The sequence below is a fragment of the Lonchura striata genome, chromosome 7, assembly GCF_050655825.1.
Source record: "Lonchura striata isolate lonStrDom1 chromosome 7, ASM5065582v1, whole genome shotgun sequence".
Lineage (NCBI taxonomy): Eukaryota > Metazoa > Chordata > Aves > Passeriformes > Estrildidae > Lonchura > Lonchura striata.
The window spans coordinates 3,460,354-3,488,195 of NC_140709.1; the positions used below are offsets into that span (position 1 = coordinate 3,460,354).

Genomic DNA, 27,842 nt, shown 5'->3' on the forward strand with positions numbered 1-27,842 from the left:
GTTTCTCTTGCTCTGAGAGAAAGGCTGGATCTCTCCTGAATGTTGTCTACCACCCATGAGCTTGGCTCAAGACCCATCTATAAATTTCATTTTCCTCTTAAACGGACAAAATTTTCCTTGACGAAGGTGATTATCAGGTATTAAAGGCTAATCTTATAATAAATTTGTGAATTAGTAAGCTTATTTCTTAACTAGTCAAAAGCAAATCCCTCTTGCCCATACCTTGTTACGCTGGCATCGTGTGCTATCGTATCTCTGGAATTTAATCATTTGTCAGGGTAAAAAAATCCCAAGCAGAGATATTTGCCCACTGAAATGAGCCAGGGTGGCCAAGTTACTCCCCATAATGTGGGGTTCTTTTAAGATTTTTTTTTAAATTTAATCCCAAAGGGCTTTTATTTTGTGTCAACTCGTACAATAAAGTTCTCTTTTATGAGGCTGACTTCGCTCATGTGTTGTTAGCGCACTTAATTAAACTCTGAAATGCTCAATTCTTTCTGGGGCCCTAATTCTGTTCTATACAAACATTGCTGTGTGCCCTCAACGAGGGAAAGTCAATGTAATTCAACACAAATTTCAAAGACCTCCCCAGAGCATTTGTTTGTGTGTTGGGCAAAGGAGAAGGGAGGGAAGGAGTTGGATCCTGGCTTTGGAGTTGCCCCCGTTTTGAAGGTGAGGATCGTCTGAAACACTTGGACCCGCTTCTAAATCCCTCTGCAGTCTGGAAGCACGGCTTGACTCCGGTCCAGCTGTACCCAAAAGCAGGGATAAATTATGCATGTGAGGGGCTGCAACAGCCTTCACATTAAATATTGATCTGCTGGTGCTGTGCCACGCTGCGAGCCCGAGCATCTCCAGCTCCACCTGTCTGCTCCGCGGTGACGGCCACTCCCGCAGGACCGGGTCTGGCGTGGCACACAAAGCCTCCCGTCTCAAATAGGTGGGTCCAGAGCAAATTTCCTCAGCTTAATTTATTCCACACCCTTGCTAGCATAACAAGTGTTCCTCAGCCTCTGTGGATATGTATTCGAGAGGGAGCTGTCTGTCTACATTTGATTTTACATTTCCTTCGGCTGGTTCAGAGATCCATAAGCAAAACCTGGCACCTGGGGACGTCCAAGAGGATTGTGAATTCATAAACAATAGATGGGGTCCAGCCAGACATACCTTAACATTTTAATCTCTGGCAGATAGGGTTTAGATTAGTGCTTTTGGGAAGCTCTGTGTGACAGATTTATTCACCTGTATATGTATTTTACTTGACCATTTCTGAGCAGAAGGATGTCATAGGGGTGAGGAAACAAAAAGTGTCCTCCAAGGGTGGACACCTGCACCCTCCCACTGCTGGCCTGGCAGAGCTACCTTTCAGCCAGCTGGACCACTAGAGCATGTGCAACACCATTTTCAAAGGAGAGACCAGGAACATCATCCAACAAGAGTAAGGAAAAACCTCTTTCCAATCCCACCCCAGCACTTTTTGATCTCAGTCTCCTGAGTAGGGGCCATATCTTGGAAATGCCTCAGCCTAGGGGACAGACCACGCCCTTCCTTCCCACATCTTTCCCCCAGCCTCCAACATAAAATGGCAATTTTTTGATCTGGAGGAATTTCTACAGCCACAAACCACCTCTGACCTCTATGGGTACTGCTGCCCCAAGACGTGGGCAAACTACACCTAATATGACCTGGGTTTCAGGCATCAAAAATAAAAAATATTATCCTTCCTGAGCTCTACCTCCCATCCTGCAGCACTTCTCCTATCTCCAGACACAGGTCTTCGAGGTCCATCAAAATATTGGAGGCAGATTCTTCTCCAGCCCACTTGCTTGTCTCATTCACTTGTCAATGTGCTCCTTGTAAAGGTGCTGACATTTGTCTGAGACATCAAAACTGTAAGACTGAATCAGATCTGTGAAGAATACAAATAACTGTGTGTTAAGTAATTTTCTTAACATGAAATAACTGTAAGCAGTTTTCCCAGCATTCATGCATTCCATCCAAATTTCTAAGTTATTGTGAGTCATCAAAACCATTTCCAATTATTTTATTAGATGCTCCAAACAAGAATCTGAGCAGCCTGACCACATGAAAAGCTGGAAGGGTTAAAGTAGGGAACTTAATAGCTCACTTTAGTTAAACATTTCCGGTTAAGCCACATATTGAAGTTTTTCCACACCTGAAAACATAGAATCTTTCTGAAAATTACTTAGTAAAGAATTAGTGTGGCATGCCCATTGACTAGGTATTCCAACCAGATGGAAACTTTTACATGCTCAGCCTTTACTGGATTTCCTTTCTTTCTTTTTTTTTTTTTTTTTCCTAATTGTAACAAAGCCAAGAAGGCATAAAATTGGAGAAAACAATGCAATAAGGAAAAAAATAGGAGAATCATACCTTCTTATTATTTTTACAGGAAGACTTGAGTTTAAATCAAGGAGGAGGAGACTCAGCTCGAATGACATTTCCACACAACCAGTACATCCTCTCCTATCTGCTGCACTGAGCTGGGTTCAAGATAGCTGAATAGCAATAACTACCAGGCCAGTTGTGGATCTGACATTCAGAATTAAGCAGATGGCAAGCACAAAAATACAGTCTGGGTTAAATACTGACCACATTTGCCAGAGGAACAGACAGAGAAACCCCAGCCACATCCAGATCATAGGCAGAGCACATCCAGATCTACCAAAACAGTGAGAGCAGAATTCAGTATAAATTATTCTGTGCTAATAGTACACGGACATCTGACAGTATTTTTCTTTTCATGCCCTGCTTTTTTTTTTTTTTTTTTTTTTTTTCCCCTTCAAAAGGATGGAATTTCACTCTGTACCGGACAGTTTGGCCAAGAGTTTTTTCCCAAATGGATGCAATCCCCTTTCTGATGTGAGTGCCTAACACCAGTCTCCTGCCACTCCATCCAGCCACGCTGCTGGGTAGGAGGTGATATTTAAAGCCATGCCAAGGGAATACAACAGGGGATAGGCAGAGCACAGGCAACAGAAGGAGGATTTTGCAAGAGCTCGCTGGGTCATGATAAACTCCTTCTCTGGCCACATCCAGTGTCCAGCCCGTATGTCTGAATATCTTTGCTGGAAAGCCTTTGTTATTTGTTTGGAAATTTACTGTGGCTGGGGTTTAACTCTGTGTTTTGGAGCTGTTCTTTCATTGATATCGGGCGCTTCATCCTCCATAAACAACAGTCAAAGGAGGACAGCGAGGCAGGTGATCAACACCACTGGATGACCCGGTCTCTATAAGAATGTTACTTATACATTCAAAAATTTCTGCTGAAGAAGAGAAAGCAAGTGCACAAGAGCTGCATTTCTGAGGTTAAGAGAATCCTACCTTTGGCTAAGCATCAGTAAAAGCCTCGCAGAGAAACTTCTTTGTTTCTGGCACAAATAAATATTTATTATTGCACTGGGGAAAAAAGTGCTCTCAGAAAGCCTAACTATTTTAATAAAAAATTTAATATGTTTATTTCTTCCAGACAGGAGATAAAAAGCTGTCAGAGAAATAATGGTTTAAATTACAGTGAGATGTTTCTTTGCCTAATCTTTCTCTTTCTTCTTTCCCAAAAATCTACGTGGCATGCTCAGAAATTTTATTTTTAGTGAGAAATGTCAAGGAAACACTTTATAGTAAGTGGCTGCTCTCTATTAATTCTTTTGTTATTAAATGTGGGAACATTAATTACCATTAATCATTTTGGCTCTAGTATAGATTTCCCACAATAAATTCTTTAAACACATATACAAACCCTATAATCTAATCAAGTAATTTTCTTCTACCTACTTGGAAGGGAGAAAACAGCAAGAGTGTTATTGTTACTTCTATTTTTTTTAATTCTGAGGAGGCGGAGGAGAAACTGGCAATGGGACCTCTATTGGAACAGAGAAAAACCCAATAACTATTCCTACAGGCAGTGTATGTGCTTCTCAATAATAATCATGCCTTAGTAGAGGTAAAGTGCCTTAATAAAATGCAAAGAAATTCAGCAAGCAAGAGATTTATGCAGCTCTAAGTCATCAAGGAAATATATTTCTCTGCAAAAGCAAAGATAATAATGAAACTTTGTTTTTCCTTGAGAAAATAAAAAGTAATACTTGAATTAATTCTGCAGCAATTAACAAGATGCTTCCTAATGTAGCTGTGATACAGCCCAGTACTGACAATAAAGTTCACATTTAGTGATGTAAACATAAGTTTATTGAGATAAAGAAGAAATGTAAAGTTACAAATACAGGTTGCTGTTGTCCAGGTAGTCACGGGAGCTGTGCTCCCTTGTTTTTCACAGGGTAACACTGGGCTGCTGAACTCCTTTTAAACCTGCCATCACCAGATTCCCAGATTTTCACACTGGCAGGTGCATTTTTTAAACCACAGCGGGTAATTCTGCACAATAACATTGTCATTACTGTTCAGAAGCCCTAATTTGAATAAACATGATGAATGAATACACTGCATTTCTCAGAACAAACAAGCTGCAACCTCCAGCTTAAGCACAGAAGCCACGGTGTGACTGATTAAGTATGGATGCTGCTTGCCAAATCTCACTTTCACTTTTAAACTTGTAATTGTTCTCAGAATGAAGTTTCCATAATGAACAGTTAAAGCCATTTACCTCAAATATTGATTTACAGCTGGAGTCTTTGCATTAAAAAGTGTCTTAGGTACTTTGGGCTGTTACCACCAGTCAAGGTCTGTGCGGGCAGAGGAGAATAACTCCATGAGGATTCCCTTCACTGGGATGTGATCCACAGGTTACACTCCAAAATCCACAGTCATTCATCCAAAACCCAGCAGCTAAATAATACAGCCACATCCCAGCAGCTCCTCAACTCCTTTCAGCTCATGTTAAACTCTTTAATCCATCCTTGCAGAAATTTAACAGACAGGTTTTAGTCTCTCCACTCATGCCTTTTCCCACTCCAGATACTGGTTCTGCCTCTAAGCTTCATCTTTTCTGGAGTATCTGATCTCCTTCACAAATTTCCTTTTGTTCCCTAGGACTCTGGTGTCCTTTCAGTCTTCTTTCAAGGCATTCTAGACACACAACATTTAATATAAAACTCAGCCTTCTAAGAAAAGGCCTTTTAGTCAAACCTTACTTCTCTCTTTTTTACTTTTTCTTCCAGAAACTCCCTGAACTGATATAACACTTCACAGCTGGGTCAATTTCTATATCATATCCTATTTCCTTTCCTAAATCTGTTGCCTTTACAGACTGCAAACCACTTCTTCCAGCAGGCAGCTCAAAAGTATTTTCAAGTAACCTGCAGCTGCTGAGCTGCTTCAGGGGGTCTAGACCATCTATGTGAGATGATACACGGATGTTCCCACTCTTTCCTTAATAAAATCCTCTAGAGGGGAAATAATGAGGGTCATCACAGGTTATATGAATTCCTTACTGATGGAAATAAATTCAAAAAGAGTAATTACTCCAGTAGTTCCCAGAGAATCTTTGTGGAGAACAACAGAGGTACAATCCTGGACACCGGAACAGCCTGCCCAGGGCAGTGGTGGACACCCATCCCTGGAGGGATCTAAAAGCTGTGTGGATATGGCCCCAGGGGACATGGCTCAGTGGTGGCCTTGGCATTGCTGAGGAATGGTTGGACTCTACGACCTTCGAGGGCTTTTCCAACCCTAATATAACAATAAACCCCAAGATTTTCCAAAGCACTGCTGGGAAAACCTGACTTCCCATCTGCTCGGCAGAGAAATCACACCGAGGCCCCTCCAGTAACGTGCCGGAGCGTGGATCTAAAAAGGCAGGAACGTGAAAAACCTCCTTTTCACCCCGTCCATCCACCAGCAGAGCTGAGGGTAACCTACTTTCCCCCAGGAGTCCCTGTGCCTGCGAGGAGCACAGGCACAAAGGCAGGGAGTGCACGGCGCTACCTCACACACATCGTTTGAGAACGTTTTAGCACCCAAGGACCCGGCATCCCACGGCTTTCCCTCCTCCCAGGATGCCATGGAGTTATTGACATTGACAGAACCAGGTTAACAGAGACTAAAGGAACACTACAAATTCCTGCCCCTAGCAGGAGGGATTGAATAAATGCTTTTTTTTTTTCCCCCTTTATGCTTGTTTTTTTGTTTTGTTTTGTTTCTCCTGGTGTAAAAGTTCTCAAGCTCTGGACAACAACAGGTTGCATTACAGGTTGTCTCCCACCATGCTGAAAATGTGCTTTGCATTTTTCACCCCTATCAGGTAGCCTGGACCCTTCTCAAAATGACTCAGTAAAGAGGAAAAATCTGAGGTATCATTTTCTTCAGCTGTATAAGCCCCAGGATTTCGAGAAAGTATAAGCTGAAATCACATATCATACCTGTGTTATAAGAAAAAGAATGAAATAAAATCCAGATTTTGAAAATAAATACAGTTTTCTTAATTTATCAATTTATCACAATTTATGCCACAGATACTGAAAACTATCTTTGTCTCAATACTAGTCAGACATATCCAGAAAACAAAAAAAATAAAAGAGCTGTAATATTTACCAGCACTGCATTTTTAGTAAATTTAGTCATCTTTTTCAAATCTTTTTCAGTAGATTATTGTCACTTTCTGAGGAAAAAAAAAAGAGAAAATAAAAATGAAAAATCCAAACATTTCCAGTTTCTGCTGTAGAAAAGACAAAATGCCTGTGACTTAGAGAACCTGTCACAAGTTATAAGCGTAAATAGCACAGTTTTATATCTTTGAGAATAACTTCAAATACACAGAACACCCCCCTGGTTTTAATCTTATTTTTTCCCTTAATAATTGACCTACATAAGCAACCAAATCCTTGGTAGATTTTAGTGGCATAATTTAAATTTCTCTTACGTGTACTGTAGAGTTGTCACTGAGGTCTCTAACCAATCATTATGGAAGACTGAGGGCTGGAGTGATGCTTTGGTTGCCGCAGTATTTAGGGGGGGAAAGAAAAAAATGGAAAGCAGTAAAAAAAAACCCAACCAAACCCTCTAGAAATGAACAACCTGGTGGAGGTTTCAATCCATTAGCAGCATTGAGCTTGCCAGTTCTGTACTGCAGCATTTGACAAGGCTCTGAGCCAGAGATTAAGGCACGTCTCCTGAGGAAGGAAAAGAACAGGAGCTTCCACACTTCATTAAGGATATGTTTTATTTGCAAACTGCCAACCCACAGAGTGGCACTGACTTTTGGGTCATGGAAAAGGTTGCAGTTGTGCACTTGAGCCGTGCCAAGCTGACTTGGATAATACTCCTAAAAAAGCAAATCAAAGAAAAAATGATAAGGAAAATAGGGAAATCCACTATTGCAAACCACCTAAAATAGGACTTGAAATGTAGCTGTGCTCCAGTCAGGATTTTCCTCCTCAAAAACTGTGTTAAAGCAGGACAAGAGCCCAAAACAACAGGGAGAGGTTAACTACAAAATGCATATTTAGGCTGTATGTTTTTTTTATAATTTAAATATACATTCTCAGATTTATTTCACAGTGATTGCTATAAAAAATGCTAATATCCCTATAGAATTGAGCCTTATCTCTATTTGATGCTTCGCCAAAGACTGTACTAACATTCCACAACTGTACACTTTTTTTTTTTTTTTTTTTTTTTTTTTTTTTTTGCTAAGCTATTGTTGTTTTTTTTCCTGGCATGTTTTTCAAAATCCAAATAGAAGTACGTAGTTTATATGGTTTAGAGCATAAATCATAAATCACTTGTCATAAAGGGCCAGTTCTTGGAGTCTTTATTTGTTGTTTTCACTGGCAATTTCCCAATCATTTTCACAAGGAACAGCATTTGAATAAAGACAAAGTTGCCAGTAAAGGTAAATTTCCTCTATTCCAGGAAAAAAAGCTTTAACAATAATATTCTGGGTTAGGTTCCAGATCCTCTGCACTGACATCAACAGGATAATTTGAAATGAAAGGTGCTCAATGGCTAAAGGTAAGAAAGAAGAGTGCCCATGGGACCATCACTGGGAAGCTTGCCTAAGAAGACATAAATAATATTTCTGGAATGTCCATGACCTATTTCCTTGGATTTGAAACCTCCAATAGTGATCACCAACAAAGCTGTGATTTGCTCTGCCTGTGCACCCACCTGCTCCAGTTACAAACACCCCTGCAGACACTGCAAAAGTGGCAGAGGTGAAGGTGTGGCTCTACCAAGACCAAAGCTTATGTTTCTGTATCACCTTTGGTGCCTAAAGAAACCAAAGCAGTTATTTTTAACCTTTAGCTGAAAGAAAACCATTTATGACAGTAAATGCTTTTGCTGTGTGTCCTTCAATACTTAAGAAAATATGAATTTGATTATCTATTGCTGCACAGAACAGCAGTAATTTTTAAGGTACTTCGAGCTCAATCACCTTGGTGGAATTTCTCTTTCTCTTTTTTTTTTTTTTTTTTTTTTTTTTTTTTTTTTTTTTTTAAATGCATGCAGATCTGAGGGTATTTTCATTTAACGGGTCCCCACATGCGTTTAGCAACCACAGTTGACTGGTGGTTCTCCCCTGTTGAGCTTCCTGATTTTCCCCATTTCACCACTTTTAATGACATTTTCAGCTAGAACTGGTACTTTCTGTGTAGCCCAAAATGACAAGATGTCATGGGAGCCATAACTGGCAGCAAAAGCAGCTCACTGGCTCAGCCCAGGCAAAAGCTCAGGGTAACATCTTTAATGAGATCAATGGAATTTTTGCATTGCCTCTCCTCTCTGTTAGAGTCATGCAGAGCAGGGAAAGTCAACAGCTGCAAAGATATTGGTCTTTTTTGGTCTTCTCCATTCAGGATAACCAAATTTGTGACTTTTGAAGGAACAGTTAAACTATTTCTAAAGCTGAAGTGGATAAAATCATCAGCCAAAATGAAATGTTCACCCAGAGCAGAATCATGGCATCTCCTCAGTCTTAGGAGCTGAGAGAGAATCAGTGATTGGGAAAAATATCAAAAGCTTACAAGAGAGAACTTTTGAACTATTGGCCAATTTTGCTTTGCTCCTATAATCTTTCTTCACTTGCCATGTTCCACTTGCATGGAAAAAAAAAAAAGAACAAACAACTAACAACAAAAACACCAAACCTATAACCATTAGTTAGCTCTGTGGTGAGGTGTTTGTCTGCCAACCTGAGGTCAGAAGCAGAGCTGGGATCCCAAAAACGATGCTTTGTATTATAGCATTGTATTTTTGATGCGGTATTTGCGAGTCAATTACTGTTTCCATTATAAACCCTGTTTTCCAAGGGCTTATACCTCAACCATTTTCATTTTCATCATGCTGAACTTGGCATACGAGCATTATGGGTTCACAATATTTAAATAAACCAAATGAGGTTGGCCCATTTTTAGATACAGAGTAGTCAGAAACTGTTTGTCAGTTGGTTTTCATTTTTATTCTTTGAATTTCACAAACTGAACTGCAGTTTCCCTTTTAGAACTACATTACTTCAGAGAATTAGTCTCTGTGGCTGTGTCTGATACCTCTCAGCACTTCTAAAAAAATTTTTAATTGCATTTTTCTTGTAAATAAAAAAGCCTTTTGACAAAATTCTCCCTTTAAGAGCTGATTTTCTTTGTGTAATTTCAGATGCCGAGGCTCCCAAGCCATATGTCCCTACAGAGGCTGGTGCACATCAAGCCACTTTTACAGCTGAGAGGTGGATTTTAGCCCAGTAGCTTACCTCATTTTGGAAAACAGGGGGCAATGCATCAATTCAGAGGTCAACATCTCCAGTCATAATCTTTCCGGTGACTTCAGAAAGCTTTGGACCTGAGAGACCTGGAGGAATTGTCTCACCATTTCCCCCACCAATGACTCAAGGTTGACTGTGCAACGTGGGGCAGAGGGAGGGCTGTCTCCTGGGCCAGGTGAAGCCCAAAACAGTGTACCCTTGATAGAAACCAAAATCCAGATGGCCACTGGCTGCTGAGCCCTCCATCTGGGGCTGCGTGTCACTCAGTAATTGCACACAGCAGATGCTAATTGCTTAAAAGCTACTTCAGCTTAGAAAACTCACTTTGCCAAGGCCACAACGAATATTTTTCTTTGACTTCAATTTCCATGCATTCCTTCCACCTGAATTTCCTGCATTTTTTTCTATTAATTGAAGATAGCTGGAATCACAGGGCAGTGACACAAAAGTTTCACAATTTGGCTGTAGAACTGTTGGACTGACTCATAATCTGTTCATCCCTGTGAACGCCTATTTCTGGAGAAAAGGTTTGTCTCATCTGAAGTGCAAATAATTCAAACTTCATTCTTACTAGAAAGGTTTCTGGTATTTTTCACCAACAGAACAGCTCTTAGTCTAAAATCAGAGCAGAGTTTGCTCTCTATGAGCCAGATCTCTACTTTAAGGTGACCAATAAAACCTTTAACTTCTAAAACACAATTCCACATACTTTTTTTACAAATCATTCTTAGAGTACACCGGTAAGATCTACGAGTTGGATCCCACTAATTTGCTTCATTGGGAAAATGAATCATAGCAAAGTTGTGATTCACCCAGAGCCACTCAGAGGATCAGGGTCAGAGACAGGAGGAGAAAAAACATTCCAATTCCCACTGCTCTGGGTTGCTTTCCCAACACAGAAACTGAGCAGAAAGCAATTCGATTCTAGTCCAAACTTTGCCATTGGCAATCAATTTCAATAAGTTCTAGGACAAACCACTACTTCTCACTCATTCTGGAGCAAGTCACACAATTTTGTCACGTCTCCTTACATCCCCCATCACAGCAAGGTGAGGCACAATGCCAGTAGGCAACATGGAGATCCATCACTGCTACAGTTTACATCATACTGTCAGGTGGATCAAATTTTTCCCACGTGTGATTGACAGGATGCTTTTCAGGGGTGGAATGCAGAGTTTTGGGTTGCCATCTTTCCTTTCACCATCTGTGTAGGATCACCACGGGCTGTATGCGCAGAGAGTGCTCGCCCAGATCATGTTTTTGTGAACACTGACAAGAACAACTTTCTTGAAAGCTATCAAAGGCATCCTCATTATCCTTTATGGGCTGTGTAGAAAATGTCTCCACTATTAGACATTTAACTGGAGTGCAGCAGAATGATTTTGCTGGCCCCCTCCAGTTCTTCGGGTAAAAGCTCTGTTCATAATCAGTTTCTGCTTTTTTTAATGACCCTCAAGAGGTCCCTTCTGGTACACTTCAGTTCCCTTTCTAGTGTCCCATTGATTTTACAGACTTTAGGAACTTGCTCTTAACCTTCTGCTTTTTCCCTGGATCACTGCTGAATGATTAGGCACTACACAGCCCTTTGTTACCCAGTACACTGAGAGTGATATCTGGAGAATTAAAACACCAGTTACAATAACATTTGCTGGGGAAAGAGACTGTTCTTCTCTCAGGGCTATTGACCCCATTTATGTGCATGATTTTCTAAGAGGACAAGAATGACTTCAGACTAAGGGAAAAAATACAGGACGGTCTGCTTGAGTACAAGATTGAAATCCACTCAAGAGGCTATGCTTGTACTCTGAATTTCAGCAGCAGAAGTGAAAGCATTTAGTGTTGGGAAGGATAGGCCAGAGCCTGGAATATGGTGGGCAGTGTGCAAGAATAAAAAGTAGAGATTAAAGAAAAGGATTTTAAAGGATTTTCCAACTAAAGTGTTTCCAGTTATCTGATTTGATTCACATGGAGCCACAGCAGTGCCAAAAATGCATGCTTGTTGGTTTTTTTTGAAGTTGGAGAAGTTTGAGAATTACTTCTTAAGACATGCCAGGTAAATTCAAAGAGAGGGATGCTTGATGCAAGGACATCCTCCTAACCACAGAATAGCAGTGCCACAGGCTGTGATTAAATGTGCTGTTCCTCCCAGAGACACTGATCCTTCTCAGATGCTCTCATTCCACCCAAATCCTGGTGCAGGAATCATAGAATGGTTTGGGTTGGAAAGGACCTTAAAATCATCTGGTTCCAACCCCCACCATGGGCAGTGACTTTCCCATGCAATTTTAGGACTTTTTTTCTTTACCATGCCCTCCCCCAAGTTCCACATCAAACTTTCTTCAAAGTAGATCAGTTCTTTGAAAAAGATAAAGGACCGAGATCTGATATCATCCTGCAAACTTCCTCATCTCCCCACAAGATTTTCCCAGGAGGGTGAAGTTCAGGAAACTCCATTTGCATCAACAGGTTTGAGCCAGAGTGCAGAGACGGCTGCAGCCCAATTACCGCCCAACCTCGGCTGGCTGAAAGATGCTGGGAGGGGGGCAAAAATAAAAAAAAACAGCCAAGCTTAAAACCAGAGAAAGAAATCTCATCGTTGTTGTGGTTGTTGAGATGCCAGCTGAAAAGGAATCATTATAAAGAGGCTGATACTTTAGGGGGAAACAGAGGACTCACCCGAATGATCCCAGTTAAGGGCCTTAACAGAGAGGCGGCTTTTAACGCTCTTTGGAACTGGTGAGTCTCCCTGCTTGGCTGGGTTTGAATCGTGTGTTACTGCAGTAACATCTCACAAACAGGGACACCCCTCCTCTTAAAAACTGTTTGCTCCTGAAATAGCAACGCAATTTAGCAATATTTTGCATCAAGACAATTACATTGTAGTATTATTGTAGTCTTAGTACCTCATTAAAACAAAAAAATGTTAAATCCTTGTTTTGTTGAACACAAGAGATGAATAGTAAATATTGATTTAGAATGAATGCAAACATTTCCCTAGGAGTGGATAATTACAGCCTTTCTATGCAAAACACTTATATTTGAAGAAGCACTTCACTTACTTTGCCATGTGGTATACATTCTTTAGTACATTTTAAATTATACGTTGTCCTGGACAGTGTCTGCTCTATAATTTCTTGTGTCTCTACACCAGAGTCAGTATGTAATTTTAAACTGCAAACTTTCTGCCAACGAGAAGGGGAGAAGAAGCTTAACTCTTTCCCTTAGCTGGGCTCAGAAATCAGATCAGACTGCACACAGAGTCTTACGACCAGCGAGCTCAGGGCTCGAGCAGCAAGGAACAAGTTTGGAGTAGCTGGAATTTAACAAAGATGCTGCTCCCAGCAGCCTTCGTTTTCACAAGGCATTTTCTGATTACATCCGAGGCTCCATGTGCTCCAGTTTCCAGCCAGACAAGGAGTCCAAAAGTTTGAACAAAAAAACTCGACTTCCAGAGAATTCACAAATGAGCAGAACACGTGAAAAAGAGCACTGAAGTTAAGCACATTTGAATGTGTATCTCAAGGAAATCTAATCTAAAAAAATTTATTCTACTTATTTTGGCATTCAGATGGGCAGTTCCTTTGCAGACTGACATGGGAGAGGCTCAGCTCTTTCTAAGGAGGGTCAGGCATCCATATGGTGCTTCGTGAAAGTAGAGGACAGAGCTAATACTCCAAAACCTATAGCTCTTGACATGTATATCTATGAGGTTGAAAAGCTGGAATATAAATTCATAATTAGGCAACAAGAATGTGAACACAATATGCCCCTAGTAACTTGAGAGATTAATCCAAATTAGTTATGAATTTTGTTATCTTATATAACCACAAGCACCCTCACTGCATATATTTCATGGACCAAGTTTTCCAAACCTGGGACCATGCACCTAAATGATTTTTTTTTCATAAATATTCAAGCCTTCATCTCCTCATCCCAAAATAGAGACAAGCTTAAATGGATATTTAAACTCATCCTAGTTTAAGCAGCATTTAAGGATGCATTTAGAGCCCCTAGACACATCATGCAAGGAAAGGGCTCTGTGTGCTGCTGGATGCAGAAACTTCAGGCCCCACAGAAGATTAGAGACTGTGGTTAATTCGCTGTAGTAATGAGCAGAGCAATGGTACTCAAAGGAAGAGCAAACAAACGTTGAATGTGATTCCAGACATTGACCACAAATTGCATTGAGTAACCCAGCACAGCCCTGGCAGGAGGCTCTGACATGTGCCATATACTCTGGATATCTCCAACTTTTTCTGGAAAACTTACAGAGCTGCCTGTATCTACAGGACAAGAGGAAACTGCCTCAGGCTGTGCCAGGGGAGGTTCGGGTGGAACATTGGGAAGAATTTCTTCACTGAAAGGGTGGTCAAGCTGCACAGGAGATGGTGGAGTCACCATCCCTGGAGATGTCTGAGGAATGACTGGATGTGGCACTCAGTGCTCTGGTTTAATTAATGAGGTGGAGATCAGTCAGATGCTGGATGCAGGGATGCTAGAGGTCTTTTCCAAAATTAATTATTTTACGTTCTATGATTCTGCAGGTCTTACATGCACACATGTACACTGGTACACTCATGTTTGCTCGCAAAGCACATCCCAGTGTTACTCCTGTTGGATTTTTAGCCAGGGAACCCACTGAGTATCCACTACAGTACAAAAGAGTTAAATACAGGTTTAAGAAAATATTGTTGTATTAGGGCAGAGGTGGAGAGAGGGGAAAGAAACTAGATAAACTTGAAATAAAATATTTCAAAATAATTCCCTGGACAGGGGAAAAGGGGAGAATGAACAAAAGAAAAAAAAAAAAAAAAAAAAAGGAGCATATCAAAATACAGCAAGTTCTAAACTGAAACAGCAAAAGGTTGCTGGGAAAAACAATGAAATGCTGATGCCCCTTATTTTCTCCAAGATTTTTCTCATGAGCCTCACACTTCACCCACCACCAAACCCTATCCACACTGAAGTTTTATCCAGCAGCTGATCATAAGGAGATATATTTCCCTAACGTGTGCTTCCTTAGGCACAGCTTTGTACTTCCCAAGAAGCTTAGCAGAGCATTAAGGCAAGAGACTTCGATCCTGTGGGCAAAGTTATGCGTCTACAAGGAAAATATTCAACCTCTCCACTTGGCACCTACCCCTGTGCTATTTGAAGGCAACCCCATCTCCACAGCAGCACCCAGGATATTCCTGCTCAGAGGGAGTGAGGAACCTTCCACTGGAATTTACTGGCTTTAAGATTGCCTCTTCCCTTTGCCCCCTATTCCATGAATTTTCATAACCACAGGGGAAGAGACAACACGAGATAAAAATAAATGCGGCCAATGTGGATCCGAAATCAAGGGGAAAGTGTCAGGGCAGTGTTTTGCTTTGGGTTTTAGTGGAGACAAAATAACTGAAACTACTAGGAAAGATAACGTATGACTAAGAAAATTCCCTGAGCAATCAGAGGATGTGTTTTCAGCTTTTTCACATTCTAGTTTTATTTTCTCACAGCAATGAAATAGGATGAGATTGGAGTCCCATGACCAAGCTGGCGCAATCCACGCACCCTACCTGGATAATCATGGACTGTAAATCACCATTTTATAAGAATTTAACTTTTCAGCTTCCAACATAATCAAACGTGGTGGCGAGGGGGGCCACTAATCATGACAAAAAATATACTTCAGCTTCTTTCTTGAAGTGCCAACTCCAATATGTTCTCCGAGCGAAATTAAATGCATGCTCTTATTCCAAACCACAGTTTCCCCATGGGATGGCCCGATCTCAAGTGGCGGCTGAAAGGCCAGTTGAACCACAGCCCAGGGTTACACCCATTTTTGCAGTTTTTTTTAACTACTGCATGTAGTATAAATTGTATCCCAGCCCACTCAGTGACTGTGCTTTCCAGCATTGGTAATAAAAAAAGATGTCTTCATAGTTTCCACATTCCAGCACTAACGAGTGGGCCAGTCCATATCTTCCCTCGGTTTCTCACAGTTTTGTGTTTGTTTGTTTTAAAGGCTTCTCTGCAAAGCTAAGGGCAGGAAAGAAAGAAAGATCTGGTGTGTGGCGTGACGGTTGGCGCCGAGTCTGAGAACAGTAACAAAGAGTCGTTTTAGAGTAGAAATTAAAGTGGAAAAGACCCATTAGTCCATGTGCTGCGTGTCCCTGCCAGTGCGAGCTCCACGGAGCGATGCTTTTCCGCAGGCTCAGCACCGAGCTCCCCGCTCCTGCCACCGACGCCGAAATCGCGACATTTCAGTGCGAAACGCAGCCCTCGCCGTGCCAAACCCTCAGAGAGGGCGTTCCACCTCCTGAAGCCTCCCAGAGACCGAGCATCTCCTCTCCAATGCAGGGGGCTGGGAGGACCCTGGCCTGGCCTGTCCTCCAGCAAAGGAGCCGGTCGTGGTGTCGGCGTGCCAGCTGCTGCCCTGCCACCACACCGGCCAAAGCAAACATCACACCATGCAAATTTATAACAAAAAGTGGAGCAGAGGCCAAGCACAATGCCCTCCTGGTGGGAGGAAGTGTGGAGACAAGACTTTTCCTTTTTTTTTTTCCTCCCCTTTCCTCTTGGAAGGGAGGAGAAATGTTTCTTGGCTCCTCACTGTGAAATGCAGCAGTGGCAGGGGAAAGGGAACAAATCCAGGCACTGGCTTCTGCAGATATCGATCTCTGTGCACTCTGAAGTGGATTGTGACCTTTGGCAACCTCACCCCCAGCCAGAGAGCAGGGTCAGGGAAGACTATCTGAGATGGAAATAGCCATTTTAGTCACTTTTTAACCTTGCAGTCCCTCAGCGGGGTATGAAATCCTGGAGATCATGCAAGTTCTTCAACACAAGGCAAGTGCTGCAGCAGGGTGGGCAAATTGGAAGGAAAGAGTGGAGTGGGGTCAAGTTTTTCCATCCCAGCTCCCAGATCATCTCCAGAAAGCTGATGGCATGTAGGGGAGTTAGAAAGGGTGAAGTCCTTTGCCTGTGGCATGAGTCAAATGTAGAGGCAAAAGAGAAGAGTGGAAGCACGAATGGGTTCACACTATTGCAAAAAAAAAAAAAAAAAAAAAAGAAGAGTAATTTTATGCTTTAACAATACTGGCACTCAGGAAAGATGCAGTTCTTGAAAGCTGTCATGTGTTTGGGACTCCAGTATTGCCCTCCAGACACATCCATCCTCCATTCACAGGACTGATGGCCAACTCATTCAGAGCTAATTCGGTGCATTCCTGATCCCTGGGACCCGCTCTGCGTGTGCAGAAGAACTTCTCACAATGCAGGCAGTTGATCTGCACACACTGCAGGCTTTGTCCAGGACTTCTCCATGTCAGGCATCCAAACTGGAGCTGCTGAAGTCCGGAAACAGCCCAGACAAATAGCAAAAACACTATTTCTCTGTGTGCAGAATATTTTTAAGCAGAATAAGGGCACTTGGATTATGCCGGCTGTGTAGGGGAACAACCTTAAAAAGTCCACTATGAGAATGTAAGCACTCAGCAGACAAGCCAGCCAGGGAACAAGCCTCTGTATCAAATGATAATCAAGGCTAGGAGAAGGAAATCCAAATTTCCTAAGCACGGAGAGGGCTCACAGGGCTGGTGGAGACGGTACTTACCACACGAAAGTGTTAACAAGCAGTGAAAGAACTGAAGTGCATCTAATTAAAAATGCATACCAAGGCATAAAGACAGAGTATAAGAGTAAACAAATGGCAGAGACCAGATTTGTTTGCAATAAATGAAGAGGAAAACACCACACAATGCAAACTCATCCAGCACAGAGGATACAGAGGGAGGCGGGCAGGGAAAGGCACCACTCTGCAAAAACCTCCCAGAGCAAAGTACAAGGCAAGAGAAAAGCACGTGGTGCACTCAAGCATGGATGAGGGGCGACAAAAGGCTGGAACTAGCTCCAAGACACCATCCCTGGTAGGAATATTTGCCGTTTCCAAACAGGTACCACACTGCAATATGGTTAAACCAAAGGATGCTGCCAAGCAGAGCTCCAGCTCAGCATATGAACAGGCCACCGCGGGACACAAAACAAAACAAGGCCTTATGGGAAAGTGTACATTTTAGTATTTCTGCTGTAAAATATCCAGAAATAGGCAGGAAGATACTGATTTTGTTGAGGAGGTTGGGGATGTCATGAAAGAGTCACTTCTGTTTTACTGGCTGGATGCACAGAGTTTGTGGATATTTATATGAGTGGCACTGCCCCATCTGCATTGGATTTTCAGAAACAAAAAATATCTTCAAATCTTAGAATTATTTGAGTTGGAAGGGACCTTAAAGCTCATCTGTTCCCACATTTGCCATGGATGGACACATCTTCCACTATCCCAGGTTGCTCCAAGCCCCATCCAATCTGGCCTTGCACACTACCAGGGATCCAGGGGCAGCCACAGCTTCTCTGGGCACCCTGTGCCAGGACCTGCCCACCCTCACAGAGAAGATGTACCATTAGAAGAGCTCTTGCATCCAGGAAATACTGACACCATCCACTGTTGGTGTGTTCATCATTCCTGATTCTGCGCAACACTGGAAAACAGAGCCCAGACACTCTGCCAAGACTTGCTATGTCACACCTTAACCACAAGAAAAACATGGGCTTCCAGGGCCAGCAGGAGCTCAGGCCCATTGGCAGCAGCTTCTCCTGTCTTTCCTCACCCCACAGTGACAAGACCACCTTCCTTTATTCAATGATTTTCTCTCTTTGGGTCCTGCAGCACTGAACAATGGTGGTCACACCATTTCCCAGAAGCAGTGCTTGCTTGATTGCTGCAGAGCACTGTCATCTGTTTGTTTTTTCAACACATGGTAGGCCACTGCCTTCATCCTCTTGGGATTCCCAGCCAAGCGCAGTTCCCATCCAAATGGGGATAAAAGTTCAATTTTATTTCACGGTTTTGTCTTCCTTACAACAAATCTTTCCTGACAGTGTTTTCTGACTGCTAAACTGTTCCGTTTTGAGCGATTGATCTAAAACATCTGTCTTTGAGATTAAAAGCCACATTGAAGGGATACTGCGATGCTATTCCAAAGGTGTGGAAGTTTTTGACCACCAAACCAGTAAGCAACAGGAGGGAACTTTTAGGAAAACTCACGCACCTCACCACTTGGGTTTGCAGCATGCATCTTTCCCTAGAAAGTTTTGCCAACTGCCACATAATACAGGAAGTCGTGCTTCAAAATATTTAAGGTTGCATTTCTCACTATTTCCTCCTTATCGTTTATAAGACCCACATTTTAAAATGTCAGCCTACATATGGGAATGTTTAATCTCAAGGATGCTGATTCTTTGGGAAACTTGTTTAATCTTCTCCTAAAGTTGGGGGATTTGTTGGGGTTTTTTATCCCCCCTTTGCTTCTCTCTTCTCTTAATGTTTCGCTTCTGTTTAGGCTGTACCTTGTTTTTTAGCTGCTTTTAAACCCCCCAGCCTCAAGCTGTTCTTCCCATAAAGAGGACTTATATACACCTTTTGTAATACAACTGAAGGCAGGAATATTACATTCCCCTGATATTTCCGTTTTCCAAGAAATACAACAAAATGATAAACCAGCAAATTTAACTCAGAACATTTAAACTGTGAAAGTTTGTGTGCAATGTATGCATGGTGTTAATTCTGCAATGGGCCTGAATGCCAGTCCCAATGTTTGGCATTAAATTTTAGTTTAAATTCCATTACTTCCGCTTGCCCGTTACTGCATTTATTTTTAGTGTGTGTGTTCCTTACTGCCAATTGAAATTCATTTAATGTTAGGCACACAACAGTGTTTCAATACCTTTCTGTTATTTGGCTCTATAATTAGCTTTCCAAAATATGATTTATTTTATTTTAGTTAAGTTTTGGCAAGAAAGCAGGGGGCATGGGGGGTTCTTCAAGAACAAATTTACTACTGGCAACACTGTTATGAAGGGCATGGAGACCAGCATCAGAAATCCATCTTACTCACAGAAAGAGCAAATCCACTGGGGATTAAGTGTAGCCCCTCTCCACCCTCCCTTTCCCTGTCCCCCTTGGCTACCCTCCATTTACCAGCTCAGACATGGAACTAGGACTTATTCCTTGATTCAGAAAAAGGAGCTATTAGAAGGCAACACCAGTTCCGAGTGTGCTGGACCCCGTCCAGGCAAAATTTGTTCATTTCTTAATAATAACAACATCACATCCTTCTAGGTCATTAATAAATAAAGGGTTTGGAGGGGCAATAAAAGGATTTTTCTTTTTTCATTTACTAAATGAAACTATTGCTATAAAGGCCCTACATAATTCGCAGTAACCTGTGGTATCATAATAAACTGTATTCTTTGGCCCCGAGCTCATACAGTGCTTAAGAATATGTTTAACTGAGGCAGTGAATATGACTCCCATTTAGAAAAATAAAAAGAGATATTTCCCTGCCTTTCAGGAGAACATATGTGCCAACATTTAGATATTTGGGCACCTGTGCACCTTGACTCCTGGAAACAACCACAGTGAGGTCAGTGACAACCAAAAGTACCAGATTCTGCTTATTGAAGAAGATATTTTATGCAAAGTTTTCTTCAGCAAGCTCCTAATCACATGAGGAATGGACTTGAGATACCTTCCCCCAAAACACCAGTGGACAAAAAGAAGCAGCCACCTTTGACAAGTGTTTTAGACTTTCTCCTTCGGGCTAAAGGATCTGTCTGTGTGGATGGGAGCAGTCCTGGGCAGCAAACAAAAAGCCAGTATCACACAAAGAAATCCATCAGCAGCTCCAAAAGCTATAATGAAATAAGTTCTATTTGCTATCATGAAACTGAAAATTTATATAATGAAGAGTATGTATGTGTGTATGCACACACACACACACACACACATACATATATATATATATATATATATATATATATATATATATATATATATATATATATATAGGCTGAGCATCAACAGATACCCATCTCACATACCAATGCTGTTGTCTAGAACAGATCCTTTCAGAGTAGATTGTTTTCTGGGAATAATGTTCTATATCTTCTGATAAGGACCTTTGAAGGCCATCTAGTCCAAAATCCTTCCAACAAACAGGGACATCTTTAACGAGACCAGGAGCAGGGCAGCCAACCACTTCTCAGGACAACCTTCTTCACTGTTTTATCTCCCTTATTAAAACTTCCTTATTTCCAAGCTAATCCAACCCCCTTTCGTCCCCCTATCACAACAGGCCCTGCTAAAAATTTGCTCCCATCTTTCTTACAGGGGAAAATATGCACAGTCTTGACCTTTTGGTGTCTGGCAGCCTGAGGATATGGTGGACCCCATGTTGATCCTGAGGTGCCTGCTCTTCCCTTTGTTTCTTCCTCTAATGGAGCACTAATGAGTGCAATTATGTGCCTTTTGGATTATTAATCTACACACAAGAATGCAGTCCTGAACCTTCAGAAAAAGCCATCCCACTCATAGTTTTAAGATACAACATGACCCTGATGAGTCCTGCCCTGCATCCAGCTCATCAGACCCTCCAGGAAGAGGTGAGGTTTCAGGGTGGCAGTGTGGCTGTGGAATGAGGTCAGCTGCTGCTTCTCCCAGTCTCACCTTTCCTGCGTGGAAAACAGGATGTCACTCAGTGATGTCTCATGCCTTTCCCCCAGTCAGACTGAGAAATGGGGACACTGCACATCCTCTTACACCACTCAGCTGCAAAACTGGTGTGGGGCTTTGAATAATTAACAGCAACGACCAGCCGTGGCTGCTTACAGGAGTCATCAAGAGAGATTAGCTGGAAGCAAGTACTGATGCTCTTAAACTTCTTATGTCTACAGATGGCCTTGTTTTTTTCCCTCCTGTTTCATTTAGCACCAAATTCTCCAGGTGCTTACAGGGCAGAGCTGTACCAGGGGCTGGTCCCCACTGCAGCTCTGCTCCCCACGTTGGCATAACTGCCCCAGCTCGATGCCATCAAGTTCAAATTCCCTGGATTTTGTTTGCTGTGCCATAAAAAGAACATGGTAGCTGCAGTTCATCATGCTAAATCATTTTAGCACCTCCTTTACCCTACACAGACTTCCAGTGCTGAGAGCACATTTGTATTTTTCTCCTGCTACTTTGGATTTGTACAAAAAATGCCCCAATTTCCATTTATTTGTGACAGAATATTGCCTGTCTTCTTGTTTTATCTTTTCAGCTTAAGAAAAATAACATAGGACATGATCACCACTAACAAGACAGCACGTTCTATATAACTTCTCCTGCTGTGTTGTTTTATTTACCAGCTTTCAAATCCCTAACCTTCCTCTCTCCAACTTCCTTTTAAATGAAAGGATCCTCTTGTCTCTGTGAAGTTCTTATCATCTGCACTGGTTTGCGTGTTAAAGTTTCAGCATCCATTTAATCAGTGATGGTTATTCTGCCTAATGACTCCTATACCCCTGCTAATACTCTTTTATCTGGCTCTAATATTTTAAGATCTTGTCTAATATTAATGCTAAATGCTAATATTAAAGATTTGCTACTAATATTTTAAGCTCTTTCTGGCAGTGTACTAATGTTTGGGGAGGTTCTTGGGAGTTCATTGTATTGGAAGGACCACTGGATAAATTCTAACAGCCCTTAGGAGTATAGCATAGAAATCTAGGCAAAATAACTGGAATAGAGGGACAGGTTTTAGCAATTTATTTATGGAGTATCCTGCCAGCAACGAGCTCAGAATCAGGTTGAAAATGTATGTGTGTGTGGGCATGTGAGTGTGTGCATCTCTCCAATAAACCAGGATAGGGAAAAATAACCCAAATAAATCAGGATAGAGGAAAAAAAAAAACCATTGTGAGGCAGGGGTGGGGGACACCTGCAGCCTCTCCCCCACTGGGTTCCAGGCAGTGCTGCCACTCCAGGTGATGCTGCAGGGACAGGGAAGGAGGTGGCTGCTGTCCCACAGTAATCCCAGCCCTGCATGACAATTCCTTCAGTATTGCTACTTCACCAAGTTTTTCTATATATCTACAGACAGCCACGTTTATCTCTTGGCAATAGAACATCCTAAAGGTTTACAGAGGACTAGGAAAAAAAAAATATTAAAAAAAAAAATTAAATTAAAACCTCCCTTATTTCAATATCAGTTTATTGACACGAACCTCTGCCACAAGCAAAGGGAGAACAGAATCCACTCTGCCTCTGAAGAACAACCTCCTCCACTAAAAATAAAATACAGTGCAGCATTTATTTCACCACGGTTTAAGAGTTAATGAAAGATTTGCACCTGTACAGCTGTTGCAGACTGAAACGAGCTTGTGGAGAGAATGTGTTTTCTGGTTGAGACAGTTGTAAATGCCTTGAGTAAAAACACTGAGGACTGCTAATGGATAGGTTTATTTTAAAGCATGCCATCTGCTATCAATCATAGAGAAGTATAGGAAGCAAGTTTGGCTGTGCTCCCTCCTTGTGAGCCTGATAAAGATAGGGCTGTGGTACTCTGGAACATTTAGTACTCAAGAGAATAAAACATCAAACCTACTCAGCAGCTCCACTAACAATAATAAAAATGCCTCTGCCTAAAGGTGACATTCTGAATTTACGATTATTTGTGTCTATAAAGTGTATTCTTTGGCTCCTGACTCATTCTGACTGTCTCACTACAAGAACAATACATTAAGCCTGCCTGAAGTAAATGGAAATCCTATCCTTTTATTAAACCAGCAGCCAGTACCTGAGATGTTCTTATGCCCTGTAGGACCCAAAGAAGGTTTTCTGCTCTGAGTGTTAATTCTTTTGGTAGGATTAAAGTCAACTGCAGAGAAAATGCTTATTTTGTGCACTCAGAACTAAGCCCTTCTCCAGGTAAATGTACTTTTAAAACAATAAGAATAACAACAAGAAAACCCAAGGCAGATTCTGAATATTCAAATACACCAAGCAAAGGCTGCAAAAACTGCAATTTACCCCAATAGCTCATATTTTATGCTACTTAGCATCTGAGGCAGGAAAAGCTTACACTCTGACAACCTGCCCAGGAAAACCCTGCACAAAACTCCCAAAAGGTGTGTGCCAATCTTCCTCCCTAGCTCTGAACTTCACATCTGCTGAAATTCTCCAGAACTGAATCCAGGGAATTTTTTTTTAATATATTTTTTTTCTCTTTTATTTTTTTTTTTCCTACCCTGCATTTTCCCCAGAAAAGGCAATTGGAGGATGCAGAGCTACTTCCCCGAGATACACAAGCATTTGGTTAACTTCAGAGGTATGAATCATTCCCCTAGCTAACACCACATCCCTCTTCTCTCATTCACTCTGGTACCCCACTGATCAGGGGCTTTTGAGCCTGCCTGCTTAAAAATAATTAAATATATAACACTTCTTGGCAAATTCACCAGATATAAAAAACACTTAGCAATGGAGCACACCGGATCTGATCACACTGGCCTCCTATCACCTATCTGCAGATTAACAAAATTCCCTTGCAAGCCTGTTGCTCATTGGAAAGCATTGCTGTGGAAGCTTGGGGAAAACCCACCTGGTGATCAAGCTCATGAGCCTAATTAAAGTTAGTAGAGGAATTAAAAGTGGGAAAAAAAAAAAAAATTAGAACAGCAGCATAGAAAAAAAAAATTAAAAAAAGGAGTAAGCACTAGGAAATAGGGAAAAGATAAAAAGCAATGGGAAAAGTGAGCTTTCCTTTGAAGTCTGCTCTGGAAAGGGACGGTGATTTCTGTCAATGCCCCCCACATCCTGAATTCTTTATACAGCAGGCCATACATCCAAGGAGAAAATCTGAAAGTGGAGGTTTAGACTTACAAAGCACAAAATATTAAATCAAGGCTGATTTTGGGCAGTATTTGCCATTTTGGACCTCAAGAGCTTCACTGTTTTTAAAGTCCATTGTCAAATGACCACTGGTTTCAAAAGATATCTTAATCCCTTTGTCTGAGGAGCAAAAGAACTGAGAAATAAGTTTCTAGGGGAGGATCAAAACTAGTATATACTTGGAATGAGTAAGATGAAAGATTATGAAAAAAGAATTATGAGACTATAGAGACAGAGGAAAACCACAAAGATAGAGAAGATTGTTCTACAGGGAAGTGAATAAACTCTGAGCATGTTGGGAGCAGTCTGCATGGTCACTTGGCTGCAGAAACACAGAAATACTGGAAACAATGCAGGAATATAGGAAAGCAAAGCTCAAGTAACAGGAAAAACTGGAAAACAGGCAGTTATCAAAAATTCCATGCTCAGCAACACCTGGGGAATAAATCCCTGTAGGTACTTCTCACCTCTAAGAAAGGAATTACAAATTACTCCCTATCAAGAGCAACACCCCAACTCATAAGGAAATAAATAAAAATTACCATCTCTTTACTGAGCTCTGTACCAAAACCAGTCTGTTCCATGCTCCAAGAGGGACAGCGAGTCACACAAGGGCACATCATAACACCAAAGTCACAGACCAGTCACAAACATTAAAACCTCCAGCAAAAAGAGTTCACCAAAACTCCAGCTGATCAAAAAATTACTATAGCATTGAAACTTTCACAGAGACCTAGCGTTTTCTCAAAAAATGTCATTGCCAGGATTTTAAGTCTGGGATGAGACTCTTGGATAGCCAGAGGAAAGACAGAGGAAGCCAATCCAGACTCACCCATAGCCTGATGAACACGCCCAGGGATGGCGGGAGGTCCAGGTGCAAATCCCAACTCTGAAGACATTCCCAACATTGCTGACAACATCCAGAAGGAAAGATGTGCTCCATAGCCTTGCTCCACGACATTATGCAGGGAAAAAAAAAAAAATAATTCTCAAGGTTTTCTTTTTTTCTGTCTCACAAGAAATGGAAACAAATTTAAAAGCTTGAAAATTTTTCATGGCATAGACTCCTGTCTGTGGCCAGCCCTAGCCCCATGCTGCCCAGAGGTTCACAGGCACCCTGCTCCTACCAGAGCTCTCATGGTGAACTCCCCATCTTGTGCACAAACTTAACAGGATCATTTTAGACTCGCACAGAACATTTTCCTGTGAAAGCTCGCAGGCTCGGAGCAGCTTGTCACCAGAGTTCAAGTCCCTGGCACACAGTTCATTGCAGCTCTAATGAAAAAGCACAATGATGGAGCCTGCATTGCTAAGATTAGACATTAGTGGCTGTATCAAGAAGAGAAATACCTGCAGATTAGCAGAGCAATTTGCTGCTCTAAATCTGAACCTTCTAATCTCTTTTTTTTTTAAAGTAAGTAGCAGCCCATGAACATGGGAGCAGAATTAAAACTGCATTTACTAAGTGATTTCTAAAATACTTCAGCATGTGTTTTAGAAAACTGACAAGTCATTAAAATATAGTTAATAAACATTATTCAGAACTCGTTGCTTTAGATTAACACTGCTTCAAAATCACAGGCATTGATTGGTTCATTGCACTGCTGCAAGAGGAACGCTGGCTGTTGTCCATTCCCTGTAGAAGGAAACATGATGGTCAGCTCGGAGTTTACCTTGCATCTGTATTTTCTAACTGTAAAAATATTTCAGAAATATTTGCAAGAGGCTTTAAATTTGGTATCCTGGCCACTGAGGGCATGCACAGAGACTGTAATCACAGGTAAAAAACATGGAAAGATTGAAGGGTGGCAACAGACTGAGATAGTTGGGGTTGTTCAGCCTGGAGAAGAGGTTTTGGGAAGACCTTAGAGCCACTTCAAGTGCTTAAAGGGGTTTCAGGAGAACTAGAAAGGGATTTTGCGCAAGGGGGAATAGCTTTAAGCTGAAGAAGAGTAGATTTAAATTAGATTTTAGGAGGAAATTTTCCCTGTGAGTATGGTGACACCCTCTCACAGGGTGCCCGGAGAAGCTGTGGCTGTCCCTGGATCCCTGGAAGTGTCCAAGGCCAGATTGGATGGGGCTTGGAGCAGCCTGGGATAATGGGAATTGTCCCTGGCAAGAAGGCTGGAATAAGATGAACTTTAAGGTCCCTTCCAACCCAAAGCATTCTATGATTCTAAGAACACTAAAACAGGAGCAGAGATAGCAGCACCATTTTCAGTGACCAATTCAAAGGAACCTGAAGTCATGAGCCATTTTTGATCAAACGTAGGTGAGAACCATCATGCACAGCTTTCACTGATGACAACATTTTAAAATTTATTGTGTGACTGTCAAGAAATTTTCTCTTTTAGAAGCTCTGACTTGAGCCAACTGGAGCTGACTGATTTTCTTATTTCATGAAACCATCATCAGCTCAGATACTTTGGGAAAAACAACTCAGGCACAGCTCTCAACTCTGGACCATTGCTGGTGACCCAAAGCCACCAGATGAGCTCCACCATCAAGTGCCCTCCCTGCTGCAGAGGACAGCAAGCTGGTTTTGATATTGTTTGCTGATATTTTTAAGAAAAGGGAAGGGTTTAGTGAGGTATTGGTATTTTGAGAAGAGGTTGATCAAACTCTCTAAGACAGCCCCTCATCCTGTTTTAATTTTTTTATCCAAGTACTGCAGGTCAAACTCCAACAGAAGAGAGCTGAAACTGAGAAGAGAGACAATGCATCTTAAAAATGAAAACATTGCTATTCAGAGTTGACACAGTAATGCAGCTAAAGGGAAAAAAATCATGGCTCAGTAAGAATTCTGCCTATCTAACTTAAGCTAAGATAAATATTTGCAAATGCTCTTAATGACCATTTTTAATCACTTGCAGGGTTTAGTGGAAGCTTTCTTTTGTTTTGTTGTTTTGTTTTTTTTCTAATAATAAACTACTTCATATTCAGAAATGTCTGTAACCTGGTGAATGGTTTTGATTTATGACATCTCTCAGACATGAGAATTCTGGTTTTGAAAGCTGAAACATGAGAGAGATCCAGATCCTCCAAATGATTTTATTTTTCATTCTTTTAAAATTACTTGGAGTGCAAAGTCTTTCACCATTTCATATTGCTACTTATAAGGAAAAAAGAATAACACCTTTCACCTACTAAGATCATTTGAGTGATACCAGCAAATTTCTGCTTTGAAGGTCCTTATGGGTGTGATTAAACCCATTTTACCTTCCTTGATCCAGGGTGCCATTTTTCTGGGGCCACAAATCTCCATGAAACTCTACAAACCTATTCATTTCCTCCCTTCACCATTGTGGCTTGGGCATCTTTGTTCCACGGGGCTGAGCAGAGGAAGTGGTGGAGTCACGGAGTATCCCAGATCAGAAAGGATCCACCAGGATCATCGAGTCCAGCATCAGGAAGCTT

At 41.6% G+C, this 27,842-nt stretch overlaps 1 long non-coding RNA gene across 11 annotated transcripts in view; it reads right to left on the minus strand.

Moving 5' to 3' along the window:
* Positions 1-27,842, minus strand: part of LOC110470605 (uncharacterized) — a 120,151-nt gene that overhangs the window by 59,079 nt on the left and 33,230 nt on the right. For all 11 annotated transcript variants that reach the window (XR_014956460.1, XR_014956465.1, XR_014956462.1 and 8 more), the window contains 2 exons: positions 25,258-25,371; positions 1,736-1,909 (listed from right to left, as the gene is read on the minus strand). This is a non-coding gene — a long non-coding RNA (uncharacterized LOC110470605). The remainder of the gene's footprint in view (positions 1-1,735; positions 1,910-25,257; positions 25,372-27,842) is intronic.